Source organism: Diabrotica virgifera, chromosome 1, assembly GCF_917563875.1.
Source record: "Diabrotica virgifera virgifera chromosome 1, PGI_DIABVI_V3a".
In the NCBI taxonomy this organism is placed as follows: Eukaryota; Metazoa; Arthropoda; class Insecta; order Coleoptera; family Chrysomelidae; genus Diabrotica; species Diabrotica virgifera.
The window spans coordinates 180,315,234-180,332,394 of record NC_065443.1 but is presented as its reverse complement, the minus strand read 5'-3'; the positions used below and the strand labels follow the sequence as shown (position 1 = coordinate 180,332,394).

General features: G+C 36.2%; 1 protein-coding gene across 2 annotated transcripts in view; it reads right to left on the bottom strand.

Moving 5' to 3' along the window:
* Positions 1-17,161, bottom strand: part of LOC126878929 (beta-catenin-like protein 1) — a 249,890-nt gene that overhangs the window by 203,956 nt on the left and 28,773 nt on the right. The window lies entirely within an intron of this gene.

The window sequence follows — 17,161 nt, the reverse complement described above, 5'->3', positions numbered from 1 at the left end:
TACGGAACTTAGAATTGCAGATAAAATATCTTAGTTGAGTAATCCCGCCATTGCCACTCGACTCACTCCCAGATAAACAATGGCGTCTCGTTTGGCGACCAGCGAGAGCTCCAATTAGGGAATCCAACGATCTGTCAAACTATTCCAATATGTCTGGCGGCTGGCATGAATACAATGAAGGCATATGATAGTATAGTGTTATTTTAGTATTTTAAAGTAATTTTCGTATTTTATGTCCGTGTAAATATTGCTAAATACTTCTGTGACATAGTAAAAAATATTGCTTACGTCAATAAACTTTAATAAGTAGTTAAAAAGTTTTAATTAAGTAATTTGGAAGATTGAAGAAAGCTAGGTTAACAAATTTTATGTTTTATAAGTTTAATAAAAAATAATATACCCAAGAAAACAACAGTGCTGCCACCACACAATTAAATGACCCACATTGATCTCACATGATCTCAACATGATCTCACATGATCTCAACAAGAGCATTTAAACATTGTATTATTAAATCTGTGATTATTTTAAGTTATATTTTAATTAAAATTGAAAGAAAATGATTCTAAAAATAATTAAATAATATTTTCTTATCAACAGTTGATTAAATAAGGGGTGGAACGTCACAACTTATGAGGTTTCAGTATTTAACTGTCGATATATACGTATATGAATAGCACAAGTTCATTTGAATTTATTTCGAGCAAATCTAAAATTAATATTTATTAACTTATTATAAAGTCAAATTTAAAGAATAATAATAAAATAATAATAATTGTAAATAATAATAATAAAGTAAACTTTGACTTTATAAGTTAATAAATCTTAATTGTCAATTTGTTCAAAAGCAATCCAAATGGACTGTTGCCATTCTTCGTCTGTATTTATAAATATTTAAACAACTGTACCAGCTTGTACAGGTCTAGTGGGTGGGTGCCATATATATTTGGAGTCACTTCGATGTCTCCGAAAAGTGTTTGCCGCCTCCGATCCATTGCCTCCCAGTCATGCAAAATATGGTTGACTGTTTCAGGTTCTCTGTTACAGAGTCTGCAGCTCAAGTCTCCATGAAACAGCCCCATTATATGCAAGTGACCCTTAACTGGCGCATGTCCAGTGAGGAAACCTGTTATGACTCTGACCTGATTCCTGCTTGTTTTCAGCAGTAATTCAGCCCTACTAGCACATGTCCGTCCGATATACATCTTGCCATGTGTTTGACCGGGTATACTCTCCAACTGTGAATTGTGTTGGCTTCGGATCCAGGCTTTTTTTCGTTCGCGGACGGTGCTTTTTGGTACTCTTACGGCCGGCTTTGTACCCAGGTATTTTGTAGCTGATGCTCTTCTGGCGAGAGCATCAGCTCTTTCATTGTCGTATATGCCCCGATGACCTGGAACCCATACCAGTATAACACTGTTATGATGTGCCAGTTTGTCAAGTTCTTGTCGACATTCCCACACCAGCCAGTTCACCTTAGGGCTTATAAGAGCTCCAATGGCTGCTTGGCTATCTGTGCATATGTTAACCCGCTGCAGTTCGAAGGCCCTCAGGTTGTTTTCTCTTGCACACTGCAAGATTGCAAAAATCTCTGCCTGAAATACGGAGGTATACTCTCCCAGTGGAATAGAAATGTTGAAATTTCCACCACTACAGAATATTCATGCACCCGAACCTTCTGCTAGTCTAAGAGCTAGTGAATCCTCCGACTAACGGTCGTCCTGTAAGGCTAGAAATTTGTCTAATGATAATTCACAGCACACCAAGGGTAAAAGCCATGACCTGGCAGGCATCAGCCGTGCACGTGTATCTACCAGGTGAATCGAAAAGTGCAAATTTAGGGAGTAAAATAAACTTTCTCCTGTAAAGTTTAAATTTAAGTATATGTTTGAGTAAGTCATTTAGAAGAAATGTGTACAATGACAGGCGATTCTGAAGAGCATAAGACCTTACCAGGCGAGGGGAAAGATTAGGGGTTTTTCCTAAAATTATCTTTTTTGCGTCGCACAAAGTTTTTTTAGGTTTTTTGAATCATTCCAAACAGAAAAGGTCTTTGGTGATTTTTCTCTTAAGTTAATAGTTTTTGTTATATAAGCGATTAAACATTTTGAAAATTGCGAAATCGGCCATTTTTAACCCTAAATCGGACATTTAACTAAAAATTTCAATGTTGCCAAGGTAGGTAGATATTCTTTAAACATTGATTGATGAAATCCCGAAGAGTTTTTTGCAATAAAATATCGAAAACCCTTTGTTTTTTAATTGCTAATCAAGCGGGCGCGACACTGTAGTATAAATGAGGACGTTTGAGTTTGCATAAATTCATTATCTCGAGAAAGGGCAAATTTAAAGAGAAATCCTGACAGGTCGATTTTGATTCTTAAATTAGGACTTTTTGGCATATATATAATACTAGTGACGTCATCCGTCTAGCCGTGATGACGTAATCGATGATTTTTTAAATGAGAGTAGGGGTTGTTTGATAGCTCATTTGAAAGGTTATTTAATTTTCTATTCAGTAATATAGACATTAACATAATTATTTATACAGGGTGTACAAAAAATTTTTTTTATTAAAATAATTTAGACAAAAGGAAGAAAAAAATTGTGTGTACACCCTGTATAAATAATTATGTTAAGGTTTATATTACTAAATAGAGAATTAAATAACCTTTCAAATGAGCAATCACACACTCATTTAAAAAAATCATCGATTACGTCATCACGTCCAGATGGATGACGTCACTAGTATTATATATATGCCAAAAAGTCCTAATTTAAAAATAAAAATTGACCTGTCTGAGGATTTCTCTTCAAATTTTCCCATTCTCGAGATAATGAATTTATGCAAACTCAAACGTCCTAATTTATACTACAGTGTCGCGCCCGCTTGATTAACAATTAAAAAACAAAGGGGTTTTCGATATTTTATTGCAAAAAACTCTTCGGGATTTCATCAATCAATGTTTAAAGAATATCTACTTACCTTGGCAACATTGAAATTTTTAGTTAAATGTCCGATTTAGGGTTAAAAATGGCCGATTTCGCAATTTTCAAAATTTTTAATCGCTTATATAACAAAAACTATTAACCTAAGAAAAAAATCACTAAAGACCTTTTCTGTTTGGAATGATTCAAAAAACCTAAAAAAACTTTGTTCGATGCAAAAAAGATAATTTTAGGAAAAACCCCTAATCTTTCCCCTCGCCTGGCAAGGTCTTATGCTCTTCAGAATCGCCTGTCATTGTACACATTTCTTCTGAATGACTTACTCAAACACATACTTAAATTTAAACTTTACAGGAGAAAGTTTATTTTACCCCCTAAATTTGCACTTTTCGATTCATCTGGTAGATACAAGTGCACGGCTGATGCCTGCCAGGTCATGGTTTTTAGCCTTGGTGTGCTATGAATTATCACTAGACAAATTTCTAGAATTACAGGACGACCGTTAGTCGGAGGGTTCACTAGTTCTTAGACTATGCAGTTTTAGACCCGTCCGTATACCAGGTGTAACACTGCAGTCTGGGTCTAGAGTTTCCTTTGTCCCATTCGTCTCATGGGCAAACGTCCACTTGAAAAAGTTATTCAGGCTTGTATCTGGATGTCATATTGTCAGAAATCATCATCCATTGCTGATTTAACTGGTACGTTGCTCAGGTTTTCTCGCAGTCTATAATATCCTATTCTCGACCCACCTCTTATTGTTATATGTAAAGGAGGGAGATCCAGTAGTGCCTTTATAGCTGTCGTAGGTGTGCCCCTCATAGCCCCCGTGATCCCGAGACAAGCAAGTCTTTGCACCTTGCTTAATTTGATGATGGCACTTTTTTGCTGCACTTTTGGCCACCATACCACTGATGCATATGTAATTGTGGGTTTTACCACCATGATCCAATGTACCATGTCTGGTCTCAAACCCCACGTTTTTCCATGAGTACGTCTGGCTACCATTAATGTAGTTACCGCTCTCATCGTTATTTTTTCTATCTGCTGATTCCAAGTAAGTATTGAGTCTAATATTATCCCGAGATACTTCACTCATCAGATTTAAATGTAGACCATTTAGACATAAAGAACCCAATTCCTCTAAATTCCCCCTTTTAGTAAATTTCATAATTTTTGACTTTAGAGCACTGATGTTAAGCCCTACATTTGAAGTCCATTCTGTAACTACGGTCAGAGCCTGTTGCATTCGATCTCTGACTGTACAATTAAATTTTCCGTGGGCTAAGATGACTAGGTCATCCGCATAGCCCAGGACATGATACCTATCGTTGTCGAGTCTACCTCAGGTAGCTTCTGGCTACCTGAGCTGACACTGTATCCCCCAGCAACGTAGCGTATATCACACGGCTCCTCAGCATGCAGTCTATCCATCTGCAGCTTTTTTTGTCTATTCCTTTTAGACGGATCGCCCTTGTGATCGCTTCGTAGGAGGTCAAATACTCCCTCAATATCGAGAAATGCACCCAACAGCACCTCTTGGTTTTCTAGAACGTACTCCACCCTCTGTACGAGATGGTGCAGTGCCGTTTCTGTGGAGACTCCCGCTCGATACGCATATTGCCCCTGATGTATCGGACTTTCAACCAATACACCATCCCTGATATGACTATCGACCAGTTTTTCTTAAGTCTTCAGTACGACTGACATCAGACTTATTGGCCGCACAGACTTGGCCCTTTCCTGTCCGATTTTGCCAGGTTTGGGTATAAAAGCCACCCTTATCAGCCTCCATGCTTTTGGTACGTACCTCAGCCCTAAACTAGCCTGCAGTATCTTACACAATTTTTTGAAAAGAAGGTCGTTTCCCTTCTGTAGAAGTATTAGATAAATCTCGTTCGGACCCGGTAATTTATATGGCTCGAATGATTTTATTGCCCATTTGATTTTGTCCTGGTTTATAACTTCTTTTGCCACAGTCCAGTTTTCCCTAGAACCATAAGTCATGATATCCAGTCCGGTTTGCCATGTGTCTAGTGGTATGTTTTGTTTCAGACTCGGGAAAGTTCACCCTGAAAAGCTCTTTCAGGGTGTCTTCACCATTCTGAGTGTATTCACCTGACTCCTTTTGGAGCGAGGGAATACTTATCTGAGGGTCCTTTGAGAGAACTTTATGGAGCCTTGACATTTCTGAAGTCCCTTCTATTTCTTCACAATGCCTTTTCCACGATTCTCTTTTGTAGTCAGTCAGAGTTTTGCGATAATCGCCCCACTCACCTGACCTTTTGGCGAAATTAAATTTTCGTCTAACCTCTGTCCTTTGATTTGCAAGATTATGATTCCACCAGGGAACTTTCCTGTTTGAATTCCTCACTATCTCCGGACAGTTGTCTTCGAACGCTGACATGACAGTCTCTTGAAATTGTTCGGCAGCCATGTCTAGGTCAAATGTATGCCTTATCTTCCCGTTAGTCCTGCCTAAGCAATATTCTAGGTCTGCTTGATATGCTTCCCAATTTGTTTTACGAGGATTACGATAAGTTTCCTTGATAAGCTCATTGCCTGTCATTTCAAAACAAATGTGTCGATGGCCTGAACAGGACACATCATCTGACATACTAGATTTTCACAGTTCTAGCCACGTTAATCGTAGCAACTGTTATATCAGTCACCTCCTTCCGTCGTGAAGTCACGAAGGTTGGTTTGTTTCCTACGTTTAATATGTCTAAATTATGTTGAATTATAAACTGTAGTACTGACTCACCTCTTGCATAGGTGTTTGTACTGCCCAAGTCAGATGGTGCGCATTCGCATCACAGCCAATAATTAATTGCAGTCAATTTTTCCTGCAATCTCTCACTAGTTGCTCCAATTCCCTTGATGCTGGTTTTTCGGAATCAGCATATGGGAGGTATGCTGGTCCGAAAACTATCTCCTTCACACCTCCTCCATCTATGATCTTCATATTTACCGTTGTTAAATCCCTGGAACAGTGATTCATCAACGGCAGTGTTTTGATGTTTCGTTCACTATTATGCAAGTCCTCGGGACATCGGCAGATCGGCTATATACAGTACGTAAATCGTTCAGCTGGACATAGGGAATATACAGTGAGATAATTGTGACACCTGCGCTTTCTCGATGACAATATGGTTGTGTGCATTAAGGGGCATTAACCTCAAAATTGACAACTCATTTTGACGGACACAAATAAACGTCAGAACATGACAGTGTAGTAGCTTAATATTTTTGGCCTAAGGGAATGGGAAAACTATGACCGTTTAATTTTAAAATTAATTTTTAAATAAAAAGTATTTTAAAAATTAAAGTAGAATGTTTATGAACAGAAGTAGAATGAACTCATTAATCATAATCTTTGTTTTTGATTTATTTATGAACAGCCTTGCTTCCAAACTCACTCATGCTATTCGTTCAAACAGCTCTACTGGACCAGAAACTCGTACTCGAACAGAAGCTTCAACTAACCCAGGTTAGCGCAGTGGTCACAATTATCTGAATGTACATTGAGATAATTATAAATAATAAATTTAATACAATGTAAATATTCCCTATGTCCAGCTAAACGATTTACGTACTGTATAAGCTCTCCACCAATACCCGATAGACCTCTTATTTTATCCTTGTAAACCCAGGGCTCTTGTATCAAGGCTACATCGAACCTCCTCATGGCGACAGTAAGTTCTGCCGAAGCTGATTTACTATGCTGGAGATTCGCTTGCAGGATTCTGATTGGAGCATCTTAAAGTCCTATGTTTTGGCTATATGTGGGCAAATTTTCAGCCAAATCGAATATGATGTATTTTGGGAATGGAGGAAAATGTAAAAAACGGTATTTTAAAGCTTTCTACACTATAAAATTTGATCAAAAACTTGTTTTGAATCAAAATAACTTAATGTTGTTCTGAAGCTATTTCCTTGTGGCATTTTTATAATTAACTATTTAGATAAGAAATAAGCCACAATTAAATTTAAAAAATTATTTTATTAACGTTTCGACGTTCAAATTGGGTGTCGTTGTCAAAATACAAAATACTACTAAATTAAACAAAAATGTTGTTGCTTAGTAAAAAATTCTTCTAATAATTTATTTATCTGATTCATTAATGTCGGCAATTCAGACATATATTATACATTTTAAAGTAGAATACTTTAAAATGATATTGCCAATATTTATGAGTTAATAATAATAATAATAATATCCTGCGGGAGTTTTTTGTCAGTACTATCAGGCGCGGCCCCCTGCGAATGGGGGATGCTTTCTGGGTATTCGTAGCGCCAATACCCAGAGAGTAGCAGGGATACTTGCCGTGGAACAAAAACTGACACCTGGCAGTAGGTATAAAATGCACACCCATGAGAATGGAGAATAATAATTTATGTTTAGGGTCGCTGCCTGGGGATCGCCAGGGCACGTCTGGAGCCGGCGCTGGACGTGACAGCATGCGGGACGTCGGTGGCAGGGTGTTGAGGAGGCGGGCCCCTGTCATACAATCAGCTACAGCCCAACCACAACCACAACAAGAGCTCCACCAGCCGAAGGTGCTGCGCTGGATCATCAGCCGGCGCTCACTCAAGCGGGATGACCGAGGCAGCGCATGAAATGGACTGTGTCCATCAATAAGAACATTTTGCGCTTCTACTACAAGGTGACAAACCTCGGTCAAGAAACAGTCGGCTACCGACAACAGCTGTATGCCCAATTTTGCAGGACGTACCCAGATATTCAAGTATCGGAGCAACGAGTATCAGACCAATACCGGGTAATTATAAGAAACAACCTTATCCCAGAGACTAGACGCAATATCATCAGAAGCGAAGTCGAACGGGAGATTCATAACGATGTTGTAATTGAAGATCAAGTCCCCAATGAAGTGCATGAGCAGATTCCTGAGCTTGCCATACAAGAAACTCAACCTGACAATACAGAGCAGGAAAACAACGAGCTACATGATAAACTAGTAAGCGAAATGGCACGTGCTGTACAAGAGTTTAATGGAACAAACCCACTTAGCAGACCACCGCTACCACGAATAAACTCTTGTAAGAGACTAGGTGTGCTGTTACAAATTGTGAACACTGAAGTCCTACCCAATTATGTCGTAGAAGCCCACACATTAGAATATCTGCACGTCTGCACATGCTAATCTACTGTGCAGCAACAGCAATTGCTAATGTAATGGGCATTAAGATCAGAACACGACGGGGTTCTAATAACGGATGGACTGGTAGCAGAATTGCACCCTGGGAAAAAAGACTGCTCGGAAAGATTGAATTGCTGCGTAGGGATATTGGTCAAGTCACAGAATATATACGAGGTGTAAGAAGTACAAGAGTCATCAGGAGAGCTGAAGAAATAATACGGAATACTGCAAGACACTCAAGATACGATCCAGAAAACAACACAGCCCAACAGTGCAACGTTAAAACAAAGACTCTCAGTTTATTCAGGACGACTAAGAAGGTACAAAGTGAGTAACAACCAAAAATCCGACAATGCCCTTTTTGAGACTGCTGAGAAGGCGTTCTATCGAAAACTCAATTTCACCGCAGAAAATCTCGATAAGTCTTATCCAAGCCAAGAAGAAATTCATGAGTTTTGGGGAAATCAACTTTCCACACCAGCTGCTCTTAACAACAATGCTGGATGGATAGAAGATACGGCACAGAACTGCCAACACTACACTACTACTCTCTACGAACCCTTTACCACTGAAGAAGTCTCAAATATCATCAAAGAGCTTCCTGGAAATCTCCTGGACCAGACGGAGTTCAAAACTTTTGGCTCAAGAAGTTTTGGAGTGCTCATGAATGCTTATCAACACTAATTAATTATGTTATTTCTAATCCGCAGGATATACCATCATTCCTAACTCAGGGAACCACTTATTTAATACCGAAGGATCAAAATAACACCCAAGATCCAGCAAAATACCGCCCAATTACTTGTCTTCCAACTTTGTATAAATTGGTCACATCCTGTGTAGCCCGGCGTATCTACCAACACTGTGCGCTGAACAATATCATAGAGCCTCAACAGAAAGGATGCGCTAAGGGTTTCATGGGCTGCAAAGAACAACTTATCATCGACTCAGTCATTTCTAATCAAGCATATTCCAAAAAGAGGAACCTATTTACTGCTTTTATTGATTACAAGAAGGCCTTTGATTCAGTGCCGCATGAATGGCTTATAGATATATTGAGAATATATAAAGTCGATGATAATATAGTGACCTTTTTACAACATATAATGACAGAGTGGAAAACCAGAATTCACCTTCAAATACCTGGTGAAAGTAACATCGACACTGAAAATATCGCAATCAGCCGGGGCCTGTTTCAAGGAGATTCGTCGAGTCCTCTGTGGTTCTGTCTAGCTATGAACCCACTATCTCAGCTATTGAACTCTACAGATGCAGGTTTTAGCATCAAAAATAACAACAATGTGGTGGCGAAGCTTAATCATTTATTGTACATGGATGATTTGAAATTAATGGCTTCCACTCGAAACCAACTCAACGAGATGCTAAAAACTGTAGAAACTTTTTCTAATGATATTAGTATGCACTTCGGACTAGACAAGTGCCGTATTTTAAATATAGTCAGAGGAAAAGTACAGCCCGGAGGATTCGATATGCAAAATGGCCACAACATCGAGGCCATGGGTGAAAACGATATGTATAAATATCTTGGAGTAAAGCAAGCGCGGAAAATTGACCATAAACAAATGAAAACAGAGATAACTACTGAGTTTATACGAAGGGTAAAACAGCTGCTTCGCTCACACCTTAACAGTAGAAATTTGTTTAAGGCACTAAACACCTACGCATGTTCCGCGCTTAGCTACTCATTTGGTATTGTTAAGTGGACAAAAACAGATATAGAAGCTCTTCAGCGAAAAGTACGAACACACCTCACAAAGGCACAAAAACACCATCCTAAAAGTGCAGTAGAAAGAACAACATTACCACGGAATCTAGGAGGAAGAGGACTTATGGATATAGGTGAGCAATTAGATAAACAAATTGCTAATTTAAGAACTTATTTTCAGATGCAGGCTGAGACATCTACTCTACATCGCGCTATCTGCGCAGTAGATGACACAACACCGATCAAACTGACGGAACCAGAAATGCGCATAAACCACCTTACTAAGGACGAAAAAGTGCGCGCCTGGATGGGTAAACCTCTGCACGGGCGACATCCCAATGAGGTCAGCCAAGATTATGTCGACAATATAGCGTCGAACTACTGGTTGACATCAGGAAAGATGTTCCCTGAAACGGAGGGTTCATTACTGGCCATTCAGGATCAGGTTATACCAACCAGAAATTACCTGAAATATATCATCAAAGACCCCTCAGGTTCAAAAGGACAGATGCCGATATGGATGTCAAGCCCAAGAAACCATCCAAAATCTTACAGGGGGCTGCCAGGCATTTGCTGCAACTGAATACAAGGAACGGCATGATGCAGTAGGAAAAATCCTTCATCAAGAGATAGCTATCAAGCTGGGACTTCTCCAAACAGACCATCTCTCGTATTATCAATACGTCCCTGAGAGTATGCTTGAGGATGGCAACTACAAGCTATACTGGGACCGCACTGTGCTCACAGACCAAACAGTGGCACATAATAGACCAGATCTCGTACTAGTTAATAAATTAACAAGTCAAACAACACTAATTGATGTGGCGATACCTAACAACAATAATCTACGTAGTAAATTTACTGAAAAGATCGCCAAATCTAGAAATTCAAATACGAAGGCAATGGAGAATGCAAAATAGCCAGACGATACCGATTATTATTTCTACTACTGGAGTCATTCCGAAGACCCTCCTCGAAAGCATAAAAAAGCTGGGTCTGAATGAACATCTTTATAAGACCATGCAGAAAGCTGTACTACTCGCGACGGCCAGATGCGTACGAAAATTTCTGGGAGATACACCTGCATTCCAAGTCACCTAGGGCTCGATAACACGGAAAGAGTCCCACCAGAGCTCAATCCTTTTGATACCGTAGATATCTGGGATGAGTCAATTTTCCCCTAAGAGGGAGTGTGAGCCGTATGGCTAAATCTGGATCGTATAGCATTTTTGCCAGGGAGATCCTTTCGGATAGTTCCGGCGCCATTTACATCTTTAACCCTGTTTGAAGTAACTAGTGCCGATGTACACTAGCCCAGGGGGACCGACGGCTTAACGTGCTCTCCGAGGCACGGTGAGACGGCTCGTGTCATTATTGGAAATGAAAATGGTTTGTCTTTGGCAGGGCTCGAACCCTCGTGCACTGGTGTATGAGGCCAGCGAATATGCCGTTACTCCACGGCCGCTCACATCATTTATGAGTTGCGTTCCTGGGATGACTTTACTGAAAGATAGTTCATTCGATTACATGGAATCAACCCCCTCAGGAATATCCGCCACAAAAAAAGCATAGCATGTGATCTGTCTTTAAAAAGACAACCAAATGCAACGGTGACAGTAAAATTCTCGCGTTAGAGATTAGTAATATCATTTTAAAGTCTTCTACTTTAAAATGTATAATATATGTCCGAATTGCCGATATAAATAAGTCAGATTAAATAAATTATTATAAGAATTTTTTACTAAGCAACAACATTTTTGTTTAATTTAGTAGTATTTTGTATTTTGACAACGACACCCGATTTGGGCGTCGAAACGTTAATAAAATTATTTTTTAAATTTAATTGTTGCTTATTTCCCATCTAAATAGTTAATTATCAAAATAACTTGTTATAATGCCATATAATGACGTTTTTGAGTCCCTTCTATTAAAATATTATTTTTTCCATTGATACTTTACGATAGAAAATGCAAATTTGTTTTAACAGATACCAAATCACTGTAAAATCGCTTAAAATAACATTTTGAGAAAAAAGAAGACAATTCGACCTTAAATATCTATTTTACATTCCGCAGATGCTATACACCAATTTTCAGACAAATCGGAGATCCAAAATTGAGTGATTTGAAATGGAATCACCCATGTACATCTTGTAATGTGTCTGGTATAGGTTCGTTCTCAAATATAATTTCAATAGGTGCATAAGAGACAGTGAAAGATGTTCTTGTAGCCTTAAATGTCCCTTATAAAACAATTATAAGAATTAATAAACCACAAATAAACTGCTCGTCAAAAGTTAGGGATATAGAAAATTATGCTCATTTTCATAGTTGATTTTCTCGTGAACAGATTAACGGATTTTGATAATTTTTTTTATATTAGATTTTTCTTTAATATTTACAGTTGTTGAAAGGTTTACTCAAACTTCTTTTTTTTTTCACTTAGACCAGGTGAAAGAAAAGAAATGTTTTTCTTATGTTAAGTTTGAGACATCCTCTAGGGAGGACGAGGTACAAATCTAAGTATACATCGGAATTGTATTATGGTTGTTCTGAAGCTATTTCCTTGTGGCATTTTTATAATTACGTATTTTTTTTATGGGAAATAAGCCACAATTTTACTAAAAAATGAATTTATTAACGTTTCGAAGCCCAAATCGGGTTTCGTTGTCAAAATACAAAATACTTAAATATTTATATATTTTTATTGTATAATTATATTTTATATTTTATATTTTATAATAATGCTTATTTCCCATAAAAAATACGTAATTGTATTATGGTGTTATGTTTTGTGAACATTTTGTTTTTTGAATGTCCCTGATATCTTTAGAAACAAAGAAAATAGGTGGTTTTACTCTTTAACATGTGTTTTAAACGAAACAAAACTGAATTAACAATAATAAATAACAACTAACAAAACTTAAAGAACAGAAAGGCACATAAGATAACAGTTCTTATCGACACCGATAAGAGATATTTGTCGACCAGATAAGCGGTATGCACAGCGCAACATAAGATTGACTAGATTGTTTACTGGAGACTCTGTGATGTTTTGGAGTGGAATTTCCTTGAAAATAAGTATGAATTTGGTGTCTAGGTGGAGGCTCTAATAGAGAGAGGTACATTGCACATATTTTTTTCTTTGAACACTCTGTTCCTTTCGCACTATATGTAGGAAATAATTTCATCTTAGTGATATGATAAGACATGGCATCCTCACGTATCGCATGCCGTCAATTTAAACACATATTAAAGGGTAAAACCGTATAGTCTCTTTGTTGTTAAAGATATCAGAGAATTAAAAAAAAAATATTCGCAAAATATGAGACTACAACATAAGGTTTGTTCCAACACGACCGAAAACCGTCACGAAACGGTAACGCTCCTGCGCAGTAAACAAAATCCGTTCCAACAAAAATATGATCGTCATCGGATCGTCCTTCCCACTGTTCCAACAAGAATTGTGATCTTTTAGTGACGGTTTCGTGATGATCATTTCAGTAATCGGGAAATAGGGTTTTTCATTGATTGTCATTTGTTTAGAGCTTTTGTCATGTGTCACATAATATTACTATATCTACGGCATACGTCTTTAGCTTTTATCATTGGATATACCAACAACAATATACGTATTAATAGACAAATCAGTTATCAGTCAGGTAACCGTTCCAACATCGGTTTCCAAATTACCGTCATGGGACGATAACTGGGCGATACAATTACGAACATGCGCACAACAAACGCTACAAGTAGTTTCGTGACGGTTTCTGGACCGTCCAAAAGTTTATGTTGGAACAAACCTATAATATCGATGTATACCCAACGAACTGTCAATACGGATGGAATGGCCCCGTCCCATTCAAATAGTGAAGCGAGATTGCGGCTAACATACAAGTGACAGGTCCTAGAGAGAGACAGAGCATGCCAGGGAAAATTTGCTATAACTTCCATCAGAGTTGCCAGATGTGATTTTATAAATCCCCTACTTAGAAACTTAAATTCCCTCAAATTGAAGCTCCAACCCCTTAAATTTAAATTTTTGCCGCATTTTAATAAATTAGTAGTCAAATGTAGAGAACAGTAAACCAAAAAATGATACTACTTATCAACAGAAGGCCCTGGAAATAATTCATAGGTCCTATCGTCTTCGATTATATGAGAGTATAATATACAGTTCTATATATATGTATACGCAAATTTAATTGACCATGACCCCTTAAAATCTCTCATAATTGCCCCCCCCCCCAACTATTTCTGCTTATTCATGTACACTAACATTTGTACCTCGTCCTCCCTACAGAGTGTCTCAAACTTAACATACGAAAACCATTTCTTTTATTCCACCCGGTATAATTACAAAAACAAAAAAAAATAAGTAAACCTTTGTACAACTGTGTAAACACTGAAGAAAAATCTAAAATAATAAAAAAAAAAGAATTAGCGGAATCCGTTAATATGTTCACGAAAAAATCAACTATGAAAATGAGCATAATTTTGTATATCTCTAACTTTTGACGAGCAGTTTGTATACACTGACACTAAACTTGGAAGAATGTTGCAAAAAGGTTAAATCTAGGGTGCTCGGTAAAAAAAGTGTATACTGTCGATTGCAGAAAGGTCAGTTACTTTCAGATGCCTCAATTCTAGCATGAAACTTATTTTTTCCTTTTCTAAAATGATCAGGATCACGTCCACTAAAATCAATGAAAAAATTGAACTAACATTAACTGTTTCTTTTACTAATTTCCTCTCATGATGACCATCTTTGTTCATTGCGTTTTTGTAATCTTTATGGACTTTATGCTATAGACATAGACTATAAAGGAACTCGCAATTTTGTATAAGCTGTATACCCTAATGTTTTTCATAGCCTATATTAGCTGAAATAAAAATTAATGAAATATGGGACACATCGTTTTTAAATTATTTCTTACTTCATATTATCATATAATTGACTCTACTCCAATTTCATATTAAATTAAATACAGGTATGTTGAAACTTGAAAATGTTTTCTGTATTTATAAACAACATAAACAAATAATTATTTAAATAATGAATGGGTTGCATGTGTGAGTCCATACTATTGTAGTAAAGAAAAGAGAGACGTTCTCACAAACAATTTATTTTACAACTGACGACCGGTTTCGCTGTCTACAATATTCACAGCATCTTCAGGTCACGGTAAAAGTAAAATTAAATGCTACAAATAACAAAAACCAGAGTTAGTTAAGTGGTCTGGTTGAAATCAAAGGGTAATGATCAAGCCAATATTAAAGTATATATATTTATGCATACATATAAATACTCACATGTACGTAAATATGGTGTATAACCCTCACACTCACGTACATTCACGCATTCAAATGTAGTGGCAACAAAAGTATGTCAATTATAAGTATAAAATATACACTTACTTTCCGGTATAAGGGAAGAATATAGTAGTATTCAATATCATACTTTTTCTCTATACTATGCTAAAGGGAGAGTTGGTAGAGGGACAGATTAAAATGTAACACATTAACAAAAAAAAAACAATTGGCAGGATCTTGAGGGGATTAGTAAGGAAACACGACATTAAACCGTGAAACCAAAAAAATTGTTAGTTATATATAAAGTGATGTTATTTTTATATTTTTAATTAATAGTGTATATTTTAATTTAGTTGGGATTATTAGATGTTGTTCTAGATGTTCAAGAACTTATAGATGTAAGATTGGTTGTGCAATTTTCTTAAACCAGAATTGGTCAGTTGTGTATTAGTTGTGGTGTGATTGTGGAAATGTTTTAATTTGATTTGTTGGTGATAATGAAATTAAATTGAACAATAGTAATTAGGTAAAATTTGCTAAAATTTTTTAATATTAAAAGTGTCAAACAATAAAATCATTAATAAATAATTTAGAATTAAAGTCAAGTGTAAAGGTAGTACATGAAATTAAATTTATAGTAATATAAAGTCATGATTACCTGTACAGTAATGAGACTTTAAATGACATGACTTTATATTACTATAAATTTAATTTCATGTACAGTCATTTTAATAAATTAGTAGTCAAATGTAGAGAACAGTAAACCAAAAAATGATACTACTTATCAACAGATAAGATAACTTATAGATGTAAGATTGGTTGTGCAATTTTCTTAAACCAGAATTGGTCAGTTGTGTATTAGTTGTGGTGTGATTGTGAAAATGTTTTAATTTGATTTGTTGGAGATAATGAAATTAAATTGAACAATAGTAATTAGGTCAAATTTGCTAAAAATTTTTAATATTAAAAGTGTCAAACAATAAAATCATTAATAAATAATTCAGAATTAAAGTCAAGTGTAAAGGTAGTACATGAAATTAAATTTATAGTAATATAAAGTCATGATTACCTGTACAGTAATGAGACTTTAAATGACATGACTTTATATTACTATAAATTTAATTTCATGTACTTTTACACTTGACTTTAATTCTGAATTATTTATTAATGATTTTATTGTTTGACACTTTTAATATTAAAAAATTTTAGCAAATTTTAACTAATTACTATTGTTTAATTTAATTTCATTATCTCCAACAAATCAAATTAAAACATTTTCACAATCACACCACAACTAATACACAACTGACCAATTCTGGTTTAAGAAAATTGCACAACCAATCTTACATCTATAAGTTCTTGAACATCTAGAACAACATCTAATAATCCCAACTAAATTAAAATATACACTATTAATTAAAAATATAAAAATAACATCACTTTATATATAACTAACAATTTTTTTTGGTTTCACGGTTTAATGTCGTGTTTCCTTACTAATCCCCTCAAGATCCTGCCATTTTTTTTTGTTAATGTGTTCCCACATTCTAATCTGTCCCTCTACCAACTCTCCCTTTAGCATAGTATAGAGAAAAAGTATGATATTGAATACTACTATATTCTTCCCTTATACCGGAAAGTAAGCGTATATTTTATACTTATAATTGACATACTTTTGTTGCCACTACATTTGAATGCGTGCATGTATGTGAGTGTGAGGGTTATACACCATATTTACGTACACGTATTTATATGTATGCATAAATATATATACTTTAATATTGGCTTGATCATTACCCTTTGATTTCAACCAGACCACTTAACTAACTCTGGTTTTTGTTATTTGTAGTATTTAATTTTACTTTTACCGTGACCTGAAGATGCTGTGAATATTGTAGACAGCGAAACCGGTCGTCAGTTGTAAAATAAATTGTTTGTGAGAACGTCTCTCTTTTCTTTACTACAAAATAATTATTTAGTTTGTTTTGACAAACCTTGTCAGTTTTTATTTTTTA